Raw genomic sequence first — 22,232 nt, forward strand, 5'->3', positions numbered from 1 at the left:
TGAAAGAGTGGGTATTCATTCTGTGGGACAGGGAGGGGGTCGGGGACGGATTGGATAAACACACACGCACACATCCCTGTGTGCAGACACACTGGCAGTCCTAAACTTAAAAATGAACTTGGGGAAAGCAGCTGTTTGTAGATCAGTTGTTGGGAGACACTTCTCAGAGAAACCATACTCAACAGCATGGTTAGCTGGCTTGCACAAGTCATAAGGGCCTATTTGAGCTCACGTGTTCTTGAACACTAATGATGTTAAGGATTGTGATATGTTACAGTGTCCCTAAAGGAAAGTGCCTTCAGCTTTTCTAAATCAGGAAGTTCTTGCTTTTATCCTTGGAAAAGCAAGGATTAATTACACGTAAACCACAGGGTTTAAGTGAAGCAGTAAACGTTGAAAGAATTCTAATCATGAGGAATTTTAAGTACAATTAGGGCTTGATGAATTTTGTATTTAAATTTAATTTATTCCAATAAATGTTCATTGACCTCACGTTATTATAAATTGGCCACAGCCTGTCCTCCCTCCTCTGTGATTCCCAGCTTGGACTTCAGTGAAGGCTGGCTTCAGGTGGATGCCAGAAAGAGGTATAAAAGTGTGGCTTAATTAGATATGGATGTTATGTTACTGGTTCAGAGGGACTTTTTGTCTCTTTTTAGAACTTTTCCAGTCTTATATGTTTGATCCTCAAGATGGTCCCTCAGCATCAGACTCCCTTGGACAAGCCTGCTGCAGATGCTTGCTCTTCTGTTTCAGGGCTGGGGACCCCCACCGTGGATTCAACGGACATGTCGGCATATCTCGCTTCATGCCCTGAGCCCGAGGAGCTTTCCTAATTCCAGCTCACCCACAGACGATTTGTCTACTCATGGTCCAAGAAACCATCAATCCAGCCTGATCCAGTCCCCAGTTGCTTTTGAGGACTGATTTTGTGTTCACCCACCCATCCCAGTGCATTTAAAATAGTTCCATTTTGAGTTAATGGACATAATTCTAAGCCAGGGGAGAAGAGGTAATTTCCTCAAAGAAGATTGTCTCCATGATAACTCCAGTAAGGAGCAGGACCGTGGCTAAATTCTTGCTCTGTGGCCAACCTGGTCTTCCCATGAGAGGAAAGCGCTCAGTTGGGTTTGCATGACAGAGCCTCTGAATGTGTTTGACCCCAAGATCTGCAGCCTGTCAGACTGTGACTCTGGCTAAGTATCTGTTTCCTCTCCAATCTGTCAAAACGCCCTCACAATCTCATAGTGATAAGTGAAAGTAAATGAGAATGTGCTTTAAAAAGTTAGAACTGAGATATAAATATCAAGTGTTGTTGTTTATGCTTATATCTAGTCCAATAATATAGCTTCAGTGAAATCCACTGATATATTATTTCCATCCACAGCCACATTGCTTTTTCTACATCACTTTATGTATGTGGCTGTGTGTCTAAATGCAGACATAAACGTATTCATAAAGAAGGATGGCTGTGACTGTGGTTATAAATGTGCTTTTAGCTTTTTTATCTCCCTGGTGCAGATGACTATGTGTCTTAAACCCCTCAAGTGAGCTATGTTTTGCCTTAAAAAGCGGGTGCTCCAAAAATAAGGCTTGGGCTGAGTCATCAAGCCCGGAGTTAGGGAGGGGATGTGATGGAGGAGGGGGTAGGGAGGCCTTTTCAGTGAGGATGCACTTAATAAACTGGGAGGATTTTGTCCTAGCGATTGGCAACCTGTGGCCCCCAGGCTATATTCCACCCTCTGCCTGTTCTGGAAATAAAGTGTGAGTAGAACACAGCCACCTTCGTTCATCGAGATATTACCCACTGCTGCTTTTGTGCTACAATAGCAGAGTTGAAGAGTTGCAACAGAAATTGTTTTTGGCTTAAAAATTTAAAATATTTGCTATCTGGCCCCTCAAGTCATTTGCTGACCCCTGCTTTTACTTAGTACCTGCAAACATGTCATATTTTCCCCACTGTTCTATACCTTGATTAATTTTAGCAACCTAATACCCTAATGAGGTAGTTATGGTTTGTGTTTGTACGTCCAATTTGCTGATGAGGAAAATGAAGCTCAGGGAGGTCGTAGGACTTGCCCCAAATCTGTCATCTAGAGCTAGCCAAGAGGGACCAGCACTAAGATTTCTCAGTCCTCTGTGTACTTGTACTCCACATCAGCTTCTGAATGGGAACCTTTCTGTTAGGTATGCTTGGGGGTGAATACTCTTTTTATCATCTATCTATCATCCATCATCTCAGCTTTCTTGAGGTAAGTAGAGATGAAGAATTGAAATATAAGTTATTAGGCCTGTCCTTCTGTAGACTCAACACTATCCTAGAGTGTAAAGAACACTGGTTTGGGAGCCTAAATTCTCATTCGATCCCTAACTAAATGAGCGGCCCTGGGGAAGTCACTTGGTTCTTCTAGGTCTGGGTTCTCCATCTATAGTATAAATGGGTAAGTTAAAAAAAAAATTCTAGATCACTGACAACTTGAACTTTCTACAAAATGCCTCGGTTAACCTCCCTCTCTATCACCATGTACCACAGCATTTCTTTACACGGTTTCTTGTAGTATTAGCAATCCCCAGTCCCTAGGCAGTGGCAGGTAAGTTGTACAGGAGCTGGGGAGGCAGCGGGCAGCAGGAGGGGATGGTGGTCCTAAGATCTTCTGTCCCTAGCTTTGTCTCTTCCCCCTTCCATAGGTCCCCTTACTACAACTAGTGCTTGTCCCTCACATTTCCTGGAAAATTGCAACCCTGCAAAGAGTCTGACGAGGGGGCTGGTGTCTGTATAAAAAAGGGACAAAGAGAATAGTCACTTACTTTGTTACCAAAGAGTCTTTCTTCTTTTTTTTTCCCTGTTTAATGGAATGTGCTATTTTTAAGTCCCAGTCAGCCTGCGAGTGCATGTGCAGCAATTGCCCTGAACACATTTGAATAATGTCTCCGCATCCTTCTGTGATGTGGTGCAGAACGACAACTTTGTACTTTGCATTTTTATTGTGATGAAGATATTTTATGACAGTATTTGAATCCCTACAAAAAAAAAAAAAGAAATTCCTGAAAACAAGGCATTTCTAGACCACTGACACAGAAAGAAAGTGGCCCAGACCAGTCCCCTCTTGGGAAGTTTGGGTTGGGATAGGGCTGGTCCCCCATGGCAGCAGGGAGCCCTGGGCAATCTGTAGAAGTTAGTGAACACTCCATTTAGAGCCTCCAGTGGCCCACTCAGCCCTCTGCCCCCACTGGCAGCATCAGGGTCAACCCCAGGGCAACACCAGCAATTCCAAAGTCAGCTTCAATGCCAGGCCATCTTCGTTTCTCTCCATTCTCTCTTTTTTCTTTCCCTATTCCAGTTGAATTTGCCTTTTAGTGTATATCAGGCAGGTTCCAGCCAACAGAAATATGTTAGTAAGGGGAAAGAGAAGATATGGGAGGAGCTAAAAATTCAAAGAGAGCACTGTGAGATAACTCAGAGAGTCAGCAATATTGGACACTCCTATTGCCCCTAGACCTAGAGAAACCCAAGGTGGGGAGATGCCGTTACCAGGGCTTAGGAGCCAGAGCTACCCAGGGAAACCACGCCAATGGCAGGGGCCGCCGGTAGGAGCTGGGCCACAGGAGGATTGTTTGAGGGGAGCTGGCACCATGGGGGAGACATAGTCACTTCCAGAGATGCAGCCGAAAGCAGAGGGAGTGAGGGAATAAATTCCCTGGCCTCTCCCTTCCTTCTGCCCTCCAGTCTCCTGCCAGTGACTCCCATTAGTGGACTCAACAAATTAGCAAGAGAGCCTTGGAAATATAGTTTTCAGGGTCAGCTTCTTATAACAAAAGTCATGCTAGAGAAGGGGGGGGAAGAAGAATTAATTTGAGAGAAACAGGCAAAAAAAAAAAGAAAAAAGAAAAGGTACTTTGAACATTGTTCATTCTGTCAACTCTATTACCCTTAAAAAAGTCTCTGTTGTCCTGGGAAGATTCCCCTCTGCACCTAGGACATGCCTATAATTAGAGGTGACAGAAACAGAGCCAGGAAAAGCTGATATGTGTGCAGACCTGGGTCTAGGCAATGGGGGCGTGCAGTGCAGAGCCAGGGGTCACATGGACTTGTGTTGGTGTCTGGGAGTACAAACTAATGGGATTGGTTAAAAAGAGGCTGCAGCAGAAATAAAAATTATAGAAGATTCTTATGATCAGAAATTATGATTACATCGTGCTTCCTGGTGGCCAGCTCATAGTTGGGCTTGATGCCAGCTAGCAGCTAGTAGTGTAAGGAGCAGGCTTCCTGAGGGGGGGATTGGCATGCTGTGAACCCAGAATTTAGGCCTCCATCAAAGAGAACAAGGCTTAAACCTTGGCCCCAGTCCAAGCAGTGTCAACCCAAGCCTGGTCCTTTACACTGCAGCAACACATCCATGCACAATGCCCTCCAGGCTTATAGAAGCCAGTTTCAAACACCGAACTGCGTTAAAACAACTGTCCAGGCTGCCTACCCAGTTTGCACCTAACCTATTGTTTCTTGGTCTTAACTTTCTGATTCCAAAGATTTGACTTTTTATTTATTTATTTATTTGAGAGAAGGGAGAAAGAGAGAGAGGAGGGGCAGAGGGAGAGTGAGAGAGAGTCTTAGACTCTGAGCTGAGCTCGGAGCCTGACGCAGAGCTCAATCTCACAACCCTGAGATTACGACCTAAACCAAAACCAAAAGTTGGGCACTTAACTGACTGAGCCACCCAAGAGCCCCTCAAAGATTTGACTTTTATGTCTACCTCTGGCTCCTTCAGAACTGTTTTTCTCTGCTGCTTCTGGCTTAGTCCACTCTTGTCACCCTGGTACTTCCCATTGTCTTGGGAAGAACTCCCTGATTTGGCTCCTTGGCCTATAGAATGCTTCCCCTGTCCCTGTTCTAATGCCAACCCTCTGGCAGCCATGGCCAGCCCTCACCCTGCATGAGGGTGCATTCTGAAAAGCAAAGAAGCAATGTGTCAGGCAGGGAGAGCATAGAGTTTCTGTTGGGTAGGCTGGAAAACATGGTAGAGGCCAGGGAAGACTGAGGTCCCTAATTTATTCATCCTGGTCAGTCGGGGAGATGTGGCTGTCAAAGCTTCACAGATTACCCTTTTACACATATATCACAGGTCTCCTCACCAGTCAGCAATATGTGTGCCCTTCCATATATCCCAGAAATTCAAGGAAATCTGTCACATAACCTTTCCTTTCCAAAATGGCAGCCACTTCTGTTTTCAAGAGTTTCTTTGTTTGCTTGTTAAGAGACAGTAAGTCAAAACTTCTGTATTTAAATGCTAGTTCCACCACTGACTACCCTTATAACTTCAGAGAATCATTTAACCACTACAAGACTCAAACTCCACATCAGTAAAAGAGATATAATCTCCCTGACAGGGTTGCTTAAAAAATTTAAATTGAGCAATTCCATAATGAACTTAATGTAGCAAATGTCGATTGACATCATCATTACTATCATCATCATCATCATCATCATCATCATCATCATCCAAGACTGAGCAGTAAAAATAGTCTTCCTGGCTCTCCACTCCCTTAACACTTCCCACAATAACATTATCAGCTTGCTTTTAATGGTTTTTACAAATCACTGCCAGACAAAAGATAGCAGGTGTTGTATATGTCACTAAATTTAAAAAAAAAAAAAATTTTTTTTAAGTCCTCATTTTCACTGTCCCCCGTCAGTAATTCCTACATTTTTATTTCTTCTGGGTCTTAATAGACTTGTTGGCTTCCTATTTTTTATTTGGAAACATCAGAACTTTCTTGGCTCATCTCTACACTTGATCTTAGCCCAAAGGCAAAGAAGCAATTCTTGGCTCTTCTCTAGTATCTGTTAATTCTCTGCCTCACAAGAATCTGACTCTCCAGTATCTACGTTTATCTATGTTCTGGTTCATGTTTTGGTTTCTTTATGGCTTATCTGTAGCTGACCATTTACCTCCTAGGCGTCTCTCATCCTCCTACAAACTCAGCTTCCAAAAGTTCCTGAAGAGAGTAAAACTCACCTTTTCAGGAGTTTGAGGCAGAGAAAGAAGGCATTATTTATAAAATTCTCCAACATAACTAGCCTTCTGAAACTAGGTGTAAGCTGGCTATCAGCTGAGTCACATGGTGGTTGATTTCTAGGTATGTGTCCTTGTTTTTCCAGCATATTGTTCATCAGATCAGGCCTTGAAAATGTGGGTAATGAATTGACAAAATATTTGTTTATATTGGGGCAATCTTGCATTCCTTATTGGTAGTAGGATAAGAACACAGAACCTCAGACTCAGCCCAGTGGATTTCTCATCTATATGATCAAAAAAAGATTTAAAATCCCAGTATTTTAAAATAGATTGAAAATAGGCCATAAAGAGAAGAAAAGAGAAAGAAAGAAAACTGTAAGTTAGCTGTGACCCAATCTAATCCTATAGTTAAGAACTAAGTGGATGGGGCACCTGGGGGGCTCAGTTGGTAAGTGTCTGACTCTCAGTTTTGGCCCAAGTCATGATCTTGCAGTTGTGGGACTGAGCACCTTGTCAGGCTTTAAACTCAGTGTGGAGTCTGCTTCAGATTCTCTCTCCCTTTCCCTCTCTCTCAAATAAATGAATAAATTCTTAAAAAAAAAAAAAAAGAACTAATGGACATACTACCTAAATTAAAACTGTAGCTCCAATACCTATTAGTTGCATGACTTTAAACAAGGTTCTTAATGGCCTGATGCCTCAGTTTCCTCATCTGCAAAATAAATATGGTATCTACTTTACAAGATCATAGTGAGGGTTAGATTAATTAATACATGTAAAACACTTAGAACAATTTCTGACTGGCTCAGGAAATTAGTGTGACATATACAATCACAAAATCTCAGTGGCATCCTCATATGTCTGTGGATCAACTGGGGCAACTCGGAGCAGCAAGTTATATCAGGGTGTGTCATGTTTCTCTCATCCTCCTTGGGCAGAAATAGTCTTCTACTTCTATGGCATGAGAAGGCAAACCCAAACAAGTAAGCTTCTTTCTTACCTGGTGATAGCCTGTTGGCCAAACTGTTCTTATGGATAAGCCCAAAATCAAGAACCAGGGAAATATATTCTTTTTTCATTGGTGGTGGCACTGTGAAATTATATGGTTAAGGACATGGATTTGAATGGGAGGAAGTATGAAAAATTGGGACCAATAATTTAGTTTACTACATTGGCACATAATAAAATTTAATTAATGTTAGCTATGGCCAGTAGTACTATCCCTAGACAATCTTTTTCTTTTTTTAAAGATTTTTTATTTATTTATTTGAGAGAGAGAATGAGATAGAGAGAGAGCATGAGAGGGGAGAGGGTCAGAGGGAGAAGCAGACTCCCCACTGAGCAGGGAGCCCGATGTGGGACTCGATCCCGGGACTCCAGGATCATGACCTGAGCCGAAGGCAGTCGCTTAACCAACTGAGCCACCCAGGCGCCCTATCCCTAGACAATCTTGAAAGAAGAAGTTTCTGCTTTTCTACTATGTCTATCTAATACCCTCTTTCTCTTCCTGAGCAATGCCTTCATGTACTCCCATTACTGGCTTGTTATGAAGTGACCCCTGATGGCTCCATGTTATTTAGGGCGTCTACAGCAGTGTCCCATGCTGGCTCACACTGGCAATACAACTTCTCCTATCAACTTTTCCCCTAATAATATTTAGTTGGCCCACATCCCGTTTCTCCTCTTCTCCAAGATAGGTGCAAGTTGACAGGGAATCTGATGAAAAGCTGGTAGCTTTATACATTAACACTGCAAGTGGTCCGTTTATTTTAATAGAGGGCAAAAAGTTTTAATGGCAAAAAATTCAGGTAATAGGAGAGGCTTGCAGAGGGAGACATTTAAGGATCTGGGAAACATGGACCAAAAAGTACCCTCAAGAGGATATCAAGTTGACTTCAGGGTGTCCATGTCTTAATGGACCTGGTGAATATGTTACCTTATATAGCAAAAGGGACTTTGCAGTTGTGCTTAAGTTAAGGAACTTGAGATGGGGAGGTTAGATTTTTTTTGGGGGGGTCCAATGTAATCAGAAGGGTCTTTATAGAGGGAGGTTCTAGAATTGGAGTCAGACAGGAGGCAATGCGATGATGGAAGTAGAGAGACAGAGAGAGAGAGAGAGATGGGAAGATGTCACATGACTGGCTTGGAAGATGAGGATGGGACCACAAGCTAAGGAATGCAGGAAGCTTGTAGACGCTGGAACAAGTAAGGAAATAGATTCTCCCCTAAAGTCAGAAGGAACACTGCTCTGATGACCCTTTTAGGACTTCAGACATTCAGAACTATGAGAATAAATTTGTGTTGTTTTTAACCACTAAGTTTCGGCAATTTCTTACAGAAGCAATAGGATCCCTATCACTTCGGAAAAATGAAATCAGTCAATAGGCCATAGTCCTTATTCTCATATGGCCATAATGAAAACTGGAAAAGACCCAGAATTTTCTCTCTGCTAGGCCAAGAGACTTAGACTTCTTTTTTAATGACGCTAATGCAGTGCTTTTAATAAGACAAAGAGTTAGGGGACCAAGCATCTAGTCTCCATAGACTCCTAGCAAGCTGGCTGAAAGACAAACTTTCTTAATGTCTGTCTGTCCCATGTCTCAGCCTATCAACAGTTCTGTTGCCCAGTACATCTAGAGGGCTGGTGCACAGCCTTCTTTGTTTCAAAGATCATGACCAATGTGATCCGTTTCCTAGTTTCTTCTAAACATGGGCTTTTAGAATCTACATTCTCGGTATATATGGATTCTTCAGGGTGGAAGTTCTGTGACTGCCGAGGTCTGCCTTATGGATAGGCAATATAAGCAAGAAGTGACTTGTGAAGTGTGAAGGCTATGCTCATCCCTGCGACCTTATAGGAGTTGGTTAATCTGAAGATGCTAGAAAATACCAAGTGGCTTACATTAGATGGATTTATTTCCTCTCTCTTTTAAAAGAAAAGAAAAACTGACACCAGGTAAAGAAGACTAATATGTAGATATGGTTAGTAGGGAGCCAACCTCCTTCTTTCTGTTTCACCATCTTAGAGCATTGCTTCATACTCAAAGTTGATTTGTTGGCCAAGCCGATTGGCAGAGCTCCAGCCATTATCTCCATCTTTTTGGCAGGAAGAAGGAAAAAAAGGAAATGCAAAAGAGCATGCCTCTCAGAGGAAGCATTCCCCCTTTAAATTAGCTTTCTTGGAAGACCCCCATGACCACCACTTACATTTCATTAGCCACCCTTAGCTTTAAGGAAATTTGTTAAAAGTAATCTCCCCCTGCCAATCTCAATGGGGCATTGTCTCAAAGAAGAGCATTCCAATTCTGTTAGAAAGAAAGAAGGGGAGAATGAATACTGGTTAGACAACTGTTTCTAGCATAGTCTACCCCTTCGCTATCCAATATCCATAAAGACTATGCATAAAATACATTCACCACCTCCTTGAAAGAGTCATTTCAAAATTCTTATCAGATTGTTCTATCTAGCTCAAAGTCTAGATTCTATCTAGACAATGTGCGGTTCTTCGCATCAAATCTGGGTGTTTCTTCTTGTGATCCAGTTGCACATAAACCTAAAAGCAAGTTACCTGCTCTATCGACACACTGGGATGAAGAAAAAATGGGTATTGCCATAAAAACAAGCAAATAAACAAAACCCTTCTATTTGGGGAAGGGGAGAATGAGAAACACCAATCCATAACAATCTCAATTCTTTTTGGTAAAAATAGTAAGGACTCCTAGCCCCGCCAGTGGAGGATTTCAGTGGAGTGTGCGATACGTTTATCAGGCAGCCTCAGTTCCGCTATTTGGGAAGAACTGTCTTCTTTGTCTCTCTTTCTGTTGCTCCTAGCCCTGCATGCTAGAAGTCTTATGATTGCTCATCATCCTCTATGACCACCTTTGAAGTAGGTAGTGGAGGGCTGTATATCTCTCCTAGCCCACTTGCTGCTGGTGTAGTTTTGGGGCCCAGATATTGCTTTGAAGATAGAAAAGTCTCAGGCCCCTTGCTGATGGCGCTGTTTAGGTTTATTATGATTATTATCTTGTTTTCTCTAAAGTTGACCAGGCTTCCACTAGTCTTCATTGTCCACAAAGTAATTGCAGGCTAAGAAGAGCTTTTAAGCAGGAAGGGTTTCATCTTTTATTTACCAGCTTCTGTGCTCTGCTATGCCTTGCTTTCTCAAAATAATGGTCACTTCCTGGATTCATCTGAGCTTGGACAGAAATGTAATACCTTTAATCCTATGTTTTCAGCTGGTTTCTAACTTCCTATGAAAGGATATTAGTCTTATGTGCTGTAAATACAGCAATTTTACAGCCACTACTTATAACTGCTTCAATGTGAGGTACAAATGCATTTGGCTTTTTCAACCCTGCAAGGCCTAAATTATGAGACTCTTATTCCACCCAGCTTGCAGACTATAGGTAGGAATATCTCCTTCAGTAAACTGGTATTTCTCTCCATTTGTGTTTATGGTGTGGCGAGCTCTACTCTGAGCTTCTTTCTCTCTTGTAGGACTCTACAGAAAGCAGCAGGAAGAGGCTAGCACATATCAACATTTTTAATTTTCCTACCATTTTCCCAACGTCAACCTTGGCCAGCATGCAGTCTGATTTCCAAGGTATAGTAGGCAACAGACTGACAAAACGGTTCACCCCTGAAGTAACAAGGCCAGCATGGTTTTCAGACTACAATATTGGACTCCTTAATATCTGCCTCCCCACCTCCACCATTCAGTCAGGTTGGTATTTTGGGTTCTGTTTTCTCTAGCATCCTATTTCTAGCAACCAAATTCTGTGTCAATTATGAAATATGTTTCAGCTGAATGTAACAGAAAACTCATATAGGCCATATAAACGAGGTAGACGTTCATTTCTCTCTCACGTGAATGAAGTGGGTGGTCTGGGATTGGTATAGTAGCTCTAGAGACTTCATGGGACTAGGTTGCCTGTACCCTTCTGCTCCATCATCCTCGAGATTACCTCATTGTTTGAAGTGTCTATTAACTCTCCAGCCATCACCTTCAAGGTTCCCAGCAAGAGGAAGGAGAAGGGAAGAGAGGTGCTGAACAAAAGTAAAGCCTGCCAGCTGAGTCAGCTTGATTTAAAATTCCTTCCTCTGTGCTTCTCCCAGTGACTGTTACTTACATCAATTTGGCCACATCTAACTACATGGGAGCTAGGGAAATAGCTTAGCACATGGCCATTCAGAATAAAATTGGGTTTCTGTTAGCAAAAAAAGAAAAGAATAATGGGCAGTCAACTCTATGTTCTTTCCACATTTTTCCAGAAATCCTGTGATTCCCCTGCCTTGTCCTGTTAGGAATATGGCCAACACCCCATCTGCATTGTAGCTGATTGCCAGAGACTTAAGCTAAATATTTCCCGGGATGGGGGGGGGGGCAATAATTGTGAGTCATCTGCACCTAAATGCTAATGCATTTCCTGTCATTTCCTGATAGTGGTGTGATGTAAGAGAGGGACAGAGGTGAAGGGGAGCCTCAGAAGGCCGCTGCTGCCAGAGGAGGGGAAGGGATAGGAAATGGATACCAGAGTCCATCTCATCAGTTTCTCTGAGGTGGCCTCATGCTGTGGCCATGAGCAGATGACCAGCTCCTCTTTCACATCTTCCTACCACGCTCAGGGTCACCGTTGAACAGTGTGTTCTCTGCCCTGTCTGTAACCCCCCTGAGTAGCCTTCCAGATCACTCATGCTGCACCATCCTGCCTCTAGGAATATGGAGTGGGGCAAGAGGCTTGCTGGGCAGTGTCACATATTAGCTTCTTCTTGGTTTGTTAGGGAGAGGTGGTTTGACACAGGAAACCTAATGCCCTTATGGTGAAATGGTCACTGTACTCCAAGAATATCTTTCACACAGTGTTGTCATCTCTTAGCAAACAATACACCAGACCTGGAATATCTCACTTCCGACAATGGATTTGTCCCCAGCTTGCAGGACCAGATACTAGGAAATGGTCAGAGTCTGTGAGCACCCATTGGTTGGATATTCTGGTGCACTGTCCGGGACTGGGACACTTATTTCCCCAGCTGCTGGGAGTATTAGTGGCTGAAGAGTCTTCCCTGGATCCCTCTCTAGGATTTGCCTTTGGTCAAAGAAAGTCACTTGACGCAAGGTCACACTCCTTCCTCATGGGGTGGGAAGTTAAATAAAGGCTGGACTCCCTTACCTCAAAGCAAGAGAACTGCAAAGGACCATTCCAGCTCCAGCGTCTCTTGCAAGTCACAGGGAGATCTGTCCCTGTTGCTGGCAAATGATGACCCAACTTCTCCTATTGCCTCGTCCTGCTTCCCTCACTTCTTTTAGGTATTGATTTTGAAAGCACTTCTGTAGGAAAACTTCTGCACACAAATCTAAGTCTCAGTCTGTTTTTCAGGAAACCTGACTTGCTAATGCCTGGGAGGTGAGGAAGAAAGCAGAAATTGCCTTTCTGTGTCATAGTCCATTTGGGCCAGTGTCATCCCTTTTAATGGCAGTGCCTGGTTATCTTCACCAATAACAGCTTCTAGGGCTACAGACGACCTCCAGACTCCCTTGTTTCCTTTAATAATCTATAAAGGCCTGTCAAGAATTTATCAAGAACTTGTGTGCCCATTACATTTTTTAAAGGTTTATTTGTTTGATAGAGAGAGCATGTGCGAGTGGGAGGGGCAGAGGTAGAGGGAGAGGCAGAGAATCTCAAGCAGATTCCCTGCTGAGGTCAAAGCCTGACATGATGCTCAATCTCACAGCCCTAAGATCATGACCTGAGCTGAAATCAAGAGTAGGATGCTTAACTAACTGAGCCACCCTGGATCCCCTGTGTGCCCATTACATTTTTAACCTGTATCTCCCATCTGAGAAATTGATTCTGTAATTTTGTCTTATAAAGTTTATTAAAAAGTTTTTCTTAAATGAAACCCCTTTCAAACATTAAGGGGTACCCTTGCTTATAATGGATTATAAACAATGCCCTGTGCCCTACCTATATTATAGGTAACACATAGATATTCTTTCCTAAAATGCACCCCTTTGTTTACACTAATGTTTATCAGCCCTCTATGAGAATATTATGTTGTAGGTGTAGGGAGGAATTGTACGATGTCCCCTAGGAGCTTGGAGATAAGAGAAATAAGATTAGCTTTTAAGGATTCAACTAGTAAAATCCTCACACAATGTTTAGAAATCTGGATGAGTAAATAAGAGACTGTCTGTAAATATGTGACCAAAGGATTTGCATTGTCCCCCAATTCCACACAAGGTGACCTGGATCTCAGAGATACAGGACAGGAGTGTGGTTAATATTTAGTAAGCAAAGATCTAATCAATTGCATTGTAATGCATGAACATAAAGGAACGGTCTGGATTACAGAAAGTATAGCTCAACAGGACAAAACTTGGCAGTGTTTTTCCAGCATTGTCCAAGCTGAGAAGACACTGAATCTGCAAGACAACCTTAATTTAATTACTAGAGAGGTGTTCTGTAGCAAAGGGCAGGAATGATTCATCATACCACGCCATGGTCTGGATAGAATCTCTCAAACTCTCCATATCTTTGCTCTGATTCTCTGCTTACCATGCAATTGAGAGTTATTATTTTGACCTCTCCAGGAAGGGCCTGTCCCCGGGAGGAGAAATGAGAATTCCTTTCATTGGATCAAAATAACTTCCACTGTGTACTAATAAGCTTTCAATCTCTTGATGTGTTTTGATTTTAATTTGGTTAATGTGAATCAGTGTCCCTGCCTCCATCTTGACTTCAGGACAATGACAAAGTTGGGCTCCCATGGGCACGGTGAATTCATCAAGGTAATACCATCTCATGAGATGACTTGGAAAAGAGCCAGCTAGTCTTCATCTCTTGACCGCTCACCTAGCAAAGTGGTCAGAGACCTTTGAAGAATTTATCTGTATCTGTCTACTTAATGGTTTACATCCAGGAAATGCTGAAATGCTGTACGTCATTGGCAACTTGGGGGATTTCTCTGTGATCCTGCCCTTCCAGATGGCTTGTAAAAGCAAGAGATAAAATGCCTCCTGGGCTGGAGAGATGTGTTACACGTATATCCTTGTAAGCACAGGCCTGTTCATTTCCACACTTGATATCATAAATATATAAAAATATTACTCTGTCTTTGACAAAATATTTCCTCCAACCACAGATGCTTGGCTGGATCAGGGAGCACTTCCCAAAAGCTTCAGGAAAGCTTGCATTAATCACACTTTCTTTGCTGGGCCCTTATGCTGGATCTTTAGACCACTGCTGTTCAACAGGCCCCAAAACCAGATTGCTCAAAGCACTGCACTCCCCTCGGCCACATTCCTCTTGGTATGACTTTTCTTCTGGCCCTGAACTCTTGGCTTCTTATCCCCATTCTGTCTGCCAAATCTGGCTTGCCCAGATTCAGTGCCCTTCTGGACCTTCCCTCGGTACTCTAGCCTCAGTTTCCCAAAGGCTTTATGGGCTAGCCTGCTCTCCAACTCTGAGTATTAGCTCGTCTCTGGTTTGTTATCCATGACTCAGCCTCCATTCCTTTCTTTTCTTAAGACTGGGGAAAATAATTCATTTTCCTGAAACTCAACCAGTTTGGGATTTTGTCTCCCACGTGGGAAAAACGAATGAAGTTGCTCCTATGTCCCACACTCATTGCCTGTAGGAAGGTAAGGCTGTGCTGCAGGACAGAGGGTCAAGTTGGCAGCAGGGTTAGTAGAGTGGGGGTTGTGGGACCTAGAGGCAGCACTGTGGAGCAGCCCCATGGCCCTGTTCTGTTTCCCAGCAACACCAGAGGAGTGACCCCTGACATTCCCAGGCTTTCCTACAAAGTGACAAATCTCATGCATTGCCTCTATATAGGAGGATAGTATTTGTAGGTAATGCTTCCTCTTCCTGCCACCCCAAATTTCCTATTAGATTCATTTCCCCTTTTTTTATCCCAGGAGAACAGGAGAAGGACGATACAGGAAAAAAAAAAAAAAAGGAGATTGGGAGCTAATTCTTGACTTTGGAAGAATATAGGAAAAAGAACAAGTTTTCTGTATTCCTGAGACTATAAGTGATTCTCTTGGTTGAAGGAGGGGAAGGAATCAGAAGGGAAGCCAAGATAATTTAATATTGGAGCTGTCTAAGCCTTAGGGAGGAGGTGACTGAGACCCTGGAAAAGTCTGGAGACTCTAAGATCAGAGGGGATCAGTGACATCCCTCTGCAGCCCCCATCATTTCCAAGGAGAGTCCAGCAAAATGGAAAAATCAAGGAGGAGAAACCAATGGTCTTGTGGTATATCTGGGGAGGTGGGTCTGAGACAGATTTGCAATTTCTCACAGCACGGAAAGAGTAGAAACAGAAGAATGCCTCCCATGTGCACATGGCCCGTGGGGTCACAGCCCACTGTGCAGCTGGAATGAGAGGCTCTGGGAGGGAAAAACATGGATAAAAGAAGATATCAAACACCACATGCCCACCCTCAAACCTTGGCATTACATAAGATACTATATTAAAAGGCTTTTGACCTAACCGAAAGTAAGTTTTCATTATCTGGCAAAGTTGGAACTCAAAGTAGCTATTAGAATTAGTTACAGGAAATAAAGAAATCTAAATTTCTTACCAATCTGTGAATTTGTGGATTTAATATCACAAGCAATATGTTGGAAATCTGGGTTTCCTAGAAAGCCCCATGGAGTAATTTTTGCCAAGTCATACTTACTGGTGTAGGAGGAAAAAGGAATGGTTCTTCTGCCATAATTTGGCATACCCTTCCAAGGACTCTGTATTAGTCTGCTTCATCGCTATAACAATTAGTCTGCTTCATCTGCTATAACAAAACATCATAGGCTAGGTGGTTTCAACAACAGAAATTAATTTTCTCAAAGTTCAGAGGCTGGGAGTCTGATAATAAAGTTGCCAGCAAAGTCAGTTTCCAGTAAGGCCTCCTTCCTGGCTTATAGATAGCTGTTTTTCTTCTGTGTGTGTGTACATGTGAGGAGGGAGGGAGGGAGGGCAGAAGGGAAGGGAGAAGATAGTGTGAGTGAGAAAGAGGAGGGAGAGAGAGGGAGAGACTGCTCATGTCTCCTTTCATAAAGACACAGATCCCATTGGTTTAGGGCCTCACGCTTATGTATGATCTCATTTAATCCTAACTTCCTCCCCAAAGGCCTTATGCTAAATACCATCACTTTGGGAGTTAGGGTTTCAACATATGAATTTTGGAGGGACACAGTTCAGTTCATAACAGACCCTAAGGATTTCAAACCACTCTGCAGAGTATGATGGACAATTCATAATGTTCCAAATGACCATTCACTATTCTTTATTTGCCCCTCCAAATCTTTCTCCAGCCTTCTCTTCCAGGTCTGGGCCCCATAGAGCCAATGCCCATGGACTGCTCATCCAGGGATGCATTGCCTTTTAGTTTCCAATTTGGTTTCATCTGTTAGGAGGTACTGACAGAATTAGAAAAGGGTAAGAAACTTTGGGGCATTAGTCCTCTGGCTCCTCTCCTATTAATAGCCACACGTCCTATGGGGCAGATCCCCACTTTCTGGGGTCTAGTAACAGCTCCCTCCTTTTGCCCCTTCAGCCTAGGTGTGATAATGCTTATGCTATTGCTAGTCTCTGGGTATTTTATGGTACCTTATTAGTAACACTGGCTACACCTCTGTAGAGCCCAGACCCTTCATTAAACCCTTTGAGCATGCCTGGACTCTGATTTATATAGCAACAATGTAAAGTTCTAATCAAGCTCCAGCTCAGCAGCTGAGGGGAGCTCTCCCATGCTACTGAGTAAGCTTCTTTCAAAGAAAAAACCCACAAGAGAGTGAGTTATTGACCACTCCAGCTTCTCTGAGAGGTTAACATGGCTTGACATTATGACAAACTCTCTCCTGTGATAGGATGGAGCAGTGTCGGATGGTTCCCCTCCATGCCTCTCTCAGGCCACGGAGGCATTCAATAAATGACCACAGCTCTATAGCCCTGCTATAAACATTACTTTAGGGAGGTGGTGTGATCCATAGTTGGAACCCTAGCAGACCAAATGGTAGGTAACAAGGAAGAGCAAAGTGCAACAAGAGCTACAGAAATGAACTCACCTCTAACCTCAAGGGGCTCACAGTTGAGTGGGGAGCTAAGGTCAGTAATGAGTTATAGCACAATGAGTATCAGAATAGAAGCATCTACTAAGGGCCTTTCAAGATGGAAGGGAAGGAGCACCTGCCTGCTTTATGCTGACTCTTGGACAAAGCGTAGGTCTTATCTAGTAAGAAAAGGGTGGGAAGGATGCTCCTAGCAGAAGAGCGACATGACAAAGCCCCTTGGTGTGGAGGAGTGTAGGACATTCCAAAGCCACAAGTAGCCAGTCTGCATGCGAGGAGAGGCTTGCAATAGTCAAAGTACTCTTAGAAACTCCTTAGGATACTGATGTACCATTCCTTACTAAATCTAACAGAGATTGTTTCCCAATATTGAAACAAGATTGTGTGTCTTCATTTAAGCAGCAGATGAAGGAGTTGGCTTGAATTTCAAAGTCATGTTCAACAAAATGTATTTATCTTCAAGCCTTAGGCTGAGTGGTGGCACTCACACTAGGAGAGGCAAAGGAGTGAAGAACAGAAGGAGGGGGCTGGGCAGGTTTACAGCTCCCATCTCTCAGTGCATCTCAGGACAAATGTTCATCTAGCACAACAGGAACAAGGAACACCATCCGTTTAAATTATTGCTTCCTCTCGCTATTCCCGTTTCTCTCAAGGCAAGTCTGTACCATGGAATCTGCCAGGGATGTGGCAACAAATGACTGGACTGCAGAGTTTATACATGGCCTGAAGGGTCGCAGCTGGGAGCAGGAGGAGAGGAGGCACTGAAGAGGAAAATGGGGGAGTTGGTCAAGTGCCATATTGTGATACATCTTGTGTGCCCTGCTGTGCACTTTGGACATTGTCTTTTAAAAACTAGGGACCGAGGGAAGGGTCTGCATCCCATCCTGATGGGAGCAGAAAGGGGGGATTGAAGAGGGGTAGAAAAGGAGGCAGGGAAATCATTTGGCAGGAAGCTGGGAAACCCAAACTAGCAATAATCAAGATCTCAGTCCATAAGACAATCACTGGAATAGAAAGGAAATGTCCACTTCCAGAAATATGTGTGCGGTATATCTGACAGGACTGGATGACTGGTGGGAATTAGGGGGATGAGAGAGTGGGTTCAAATGACTTTTAGATTCTTGATTGGACAGCAGGAGAGATATTGGCCCTGAGTCAGTGAGAATTCCTAGGGGAAAACAGATGACTTCTCCAGTTAGGATAATTTGAGGAGGATTTGTTTTTGTTTTTTGTTTTGTTTTACAAAGCGTCTCCTTACAAAAGTATTGGCAAGGTACAGGGCAACCATGAGGGACTGTACAAGAAATTGGGGTGAGGGTCAAAGGGACAGGGAAGAGAACAGTTACTCAAATCAAGGGGGCAAGTCCTATAGAGCATTAATCTTCTGATAAGGGATACTGCCAGCCCAAGGGAAGGAGCACTAAGGTCCTTGTAAGTTCCTTAGAATAATGTCATTATCCTCCCACTCCCTCAACTTCCTGCTCAATAGACACATCCAAATGGAAACAAAGTGCATAGGAGCCTGTTGGTGGCAGTCTTTCAGGCATATCTCCAGAGACAGAAAGCAAAGTAGAAAAGTGTGGGAAGAAGATCTCATGCCAGCAAAAGGGGTAAATCTAAGATCTCCAGCCCAAGAGTTTTCATATGGATCAGGAGTTAAGTAGGAAAGCAGGCTTGCAGGAGAAAAAAACAAGTTTAGTTGATACAGGATGAAGATTGGGAGATGCTGGGTCCTCGTTCTAACAGGATCCAAGGAACGCCAGAAAGTCAAAACTGGATGAGAACCTAGTATGTGCCAGACCCTATTCTATGTGCTTTGCTTAACTTACCTTGTTGAAGTCTTACTACAATAGCTCAGTGAAACATTTTTTCCATTTTACAGTTAAGAAAATTGTGACCTGGTAAAAATGTGACTAGACTAACATCAAACTCGTAAGTATTACAAAGCAAGATTTGAATCCAGCCCTGCTCTGCTTTCAACAGTATGCTCTTTCTTGTCTGAAAGTTAATTAAGGCTGTGCAAAAAACAAGAGAGGATGGAAGCTCTAACGTCCCACTTCAGTGCCTACAATTATCCAGACAATTTATAAACAATTTCACGCACTTCACCTCCAAGTTCTGATCAATGTCTATTTTTTCTATGGCTTTTTTTTGGAGTGGTTCATTTACCCATCAGTTCCCTACAGACTTGAAAGGCCTCTTTGATTATGATATTTGGGGTTCTCTACAGCCTTGGGCTCCAATGAGAACAGAAAAAGGGCACAGAGAGAGGTGGGGTGAGCCACGTGACAGTACCTTGCAGGGAGAACCTTGCCAGGTAGGATCGCTGCAGATGGCTTTGCATTCTTGGCACCTGTGCAGTGTCTCCCTTTGATGCCAGTGGCCATGGAGAATGGCAAGGTGACCTATGTGTCTCATGGAGCTGATCATTCATAAGGCAGAAACTTAGCCTCGTGAGTGAACAGATTCCTGGCATATTCTTCGTGTGCTCTTAATCAGCCTGTGGAGGGACCGAAGGACCAATTCCAGTTATATTTAGTTGCTAGTTATAATCCTGCTTACAAGGTTTTCCTCTTCAAATTTGGAAGTTAACATTTAAAAAAAAAACACACAAAACCTCCCTCTTCTTTCTCTTCCTCTTCTTCGTCTTCCTCTTCTACTTCTTCCTCCCTTCTCCTCCTTCTTCTTCCTCCTCCTCCTTTCTTTCTCTTCCTCCTTTTCCTGCTCCCTTTTTCCTACCTCACTATATCCTACTAACTGGGTCAGTGTAAAAGATTCTGATCTATGAAATTTAAGCCCTTTGTCAAAACCTGCTGAATTTCTCAAACCATTGGGTACATGAGAAAGGGGAATGCAGATTACCAACCTCATGCCAGCACTTGTAGGATGGACAGACTGACAATGACAGCAGCTGAACTCAATAACATGTCAACCCAAAGTATAGTGGTTAGAGCCCAGGAAGCACTACAGGGAGGCTTTCAGTGAAAAGCATCCCTCTGGAAAGCAAAGAACAGATGGCAGGGCAGAGATGTGGTGGAAACAGGAAAAGCAATATGGTGGTGGAGTACTAGGAAATGAGCTTTATCATCTGTTAGTGCCATGGAAAAGTGTCAGCTAGGCATTGGGAGATCTCTCTGTGACCCACAGATTCTTGAGGATACCAGCCGTAGGACCTCCCAAGGCATGCTTGAGGGGGTTTTCTGCCCAGCAGTCATATTTAGGGCATGTCAGAAACCCAACTGGTCCCGGAGAAAGAGGGGGTTATTGTCCCGGTGGCAGAGTGGAGATGAGACAGTCCATGTGGGTCTTGAGGTGGGATCCTAAAAACTGAATCAAGTGCACCTCTGGGCTTCAAATGGCCACCTGGAAAGGACTAGATTCTCCATGGAGACAGCTTAGGTAAACGGGTTTCATAGCCAAATGTAACTAGGAATTACCACATTCTTCTTGTAGTCTATTCTCTTGGCATTTTGTGCAGTATTTTCTGTTCATTACACTTCTTAATATTACGCTGTGGTAAGAGTGTCCATAATTCACATAGTCTCAGGAGTGCAGAGATAGGGGTGAGGGATGCTCCCTGGCAAGAGCCCATGAAACCGATCACATGGAGAAATTCATGTCACACTATTACTGATTCAGATGGTACAAGCCTCTGGCATTTTTAAGGAGGCTGAGAAGAGAAAGATGTCTCTTGCTTGGATTGTAAACCCTGTCACTGTATAAAATACACCAAGTGTCCTTCTTTTCAGATAATTTTCATACCAGTTCAGCAGGTTTGGGTGTATGGGAAGAGAATTTCTAGAAAGATCAACATTGCTAGTTTCGTTCATCATTATCTACCACCTCACACCAAGTGTTCACTCTGTAGATGGTACTTAAGATCCAGGAGCAAGTGGAGGTAAAATTTCTCCATGGAAGCTACAAGTTGGGAGTCCTTTGTCACTGAAAATTATACACCAGCAGATTTTGGCTTCAGCAGCCCAAAAAAAGATGCAGTATGTTTCTGAAACTTAACATTTTTTTTTTCTTTCCCAGCCAGGTTGCAAAATATAGGTTGCTCTCTGAAAACAGTTATTTTCCCTACCTTTCGTTTCTGTCTGGGAAGCTGTATTTGATAAGCCTCACATCACGCATCACAGAATCTCATCACCTGAACAGCCGAGAGTCTTACTGAGATTGAAGATCCTTTCCTGTGTACCTCTGATGGTGAGGCTGGAATGAACAAGGAGGTGGCTGGAACAGGAACGTGAAGTCCCTTTGATGATCTAGAAGAGAAGCCGGGGCCTCCAGGGCACAACCTGCCAGTCACTCCCTCTCTCTGTGTATAGACAGGAGCTGTGAGCTGCGCCTTTCCCCCTGTTTCTCCCCGAGCCCTGTCTCCACTGGCACAGCCTGGAGCCACACTTTTCCCAGATGCACCTTCTGCATAAATGGCACTGCAGGGCTCAAGCAAGAGCTGTCTTTGTCTTGGCTCATATTTGCCTCATCCTGTATTTCTTCTCCACGAGTTCCTCAGCCATACCTCCTGTCTTTCCAGAGCTCACTTCATCAACCTAGCCTGCCTGCGACCCCCGCCACCTTCTTTCCCAGGCTTCTGATGGTCTGAACACTTTCTCTTGGAAAACTGTCCTTTTCTATAAGTTTCCTATTGCTGCTATAATGGAACACTACAAATGTAGCAGCTTGAAGCAACCCAAATGTGTTATCTTACAGATTTTTAGGAATCCAACACAAGTTTTCTGGGCCAAAATCAAGATGTTAGAAGGGCTCAGTGCCTTCCTGGAGGCTTTGGGGAATAATCTGCTTCCTTGCCTTTTCTAGCTTCTGGAGACCACCCACATGCCTTGGTTCATGGCTCCCTCCTGCCATCTTCAAAGCCAGCAGTGGCAGGTTGAGTACTCACCTTACTTCGGTGATCGCATCTCGTTCTCTACCTCCTCTCTCCACTTTTAAGATGTGTGTGATTTCACTGGCCCACCTGAATAATCCAGAACAACTTCCCCATCTCAAGTTCCTTAACTTGATGACAGCTGTGAAGAGCCTTTTGCCATGTATGGCGATATATGCACAGGTGCCAGGGATTAAGATGTGACCATTTTTGGGATGCCATTATTTGGCATACCACACCCGTCCTGACCCCATTCCTCGG

The 22,232-nt window shown here is 43.5% G+C and overlaps 1 long non-coding RNA gene across 1 annotated transcript; it reads left to right on the forward strand.

Annotated features, from left to right (window-relative positions):
• Positions 1-10,643: 10,643 nt before the first annotated feature.
• Positions 10,644-21,439, forward strand: LOC114224797 (uncharacterized). The gene is made up of 3 exons (XR_003612461.2): positions 10,644-10,737; positions 18,966-19,015; positions 21,123-21,439. It is a non-coding gene; the product is annotated as an uncharacterized LOC114224797 (long non-coding RNA).
• The last annotated feature ends 793 nt before the right edge of the window (positions 21,440-22,232 follow it).

This window comes from Eumetopias jubatus, unplaced genomic scaffold, assembly GCF_037043125.1.
Source record: "Eumetopias jubatus isolate StellerSeaLion01/CBP00866 unplaced genomic scaffold, mEumJub1_p1.0 scaffold_2, whole genome shotgun sequence".
Taxonomy (NCBI): domain Eukaryota; kingdom Metazoa; phylum Chordata; class Mammalia; order Carnivora; family Otariidae; genus Eumetopias; species Eumetopias jubatus.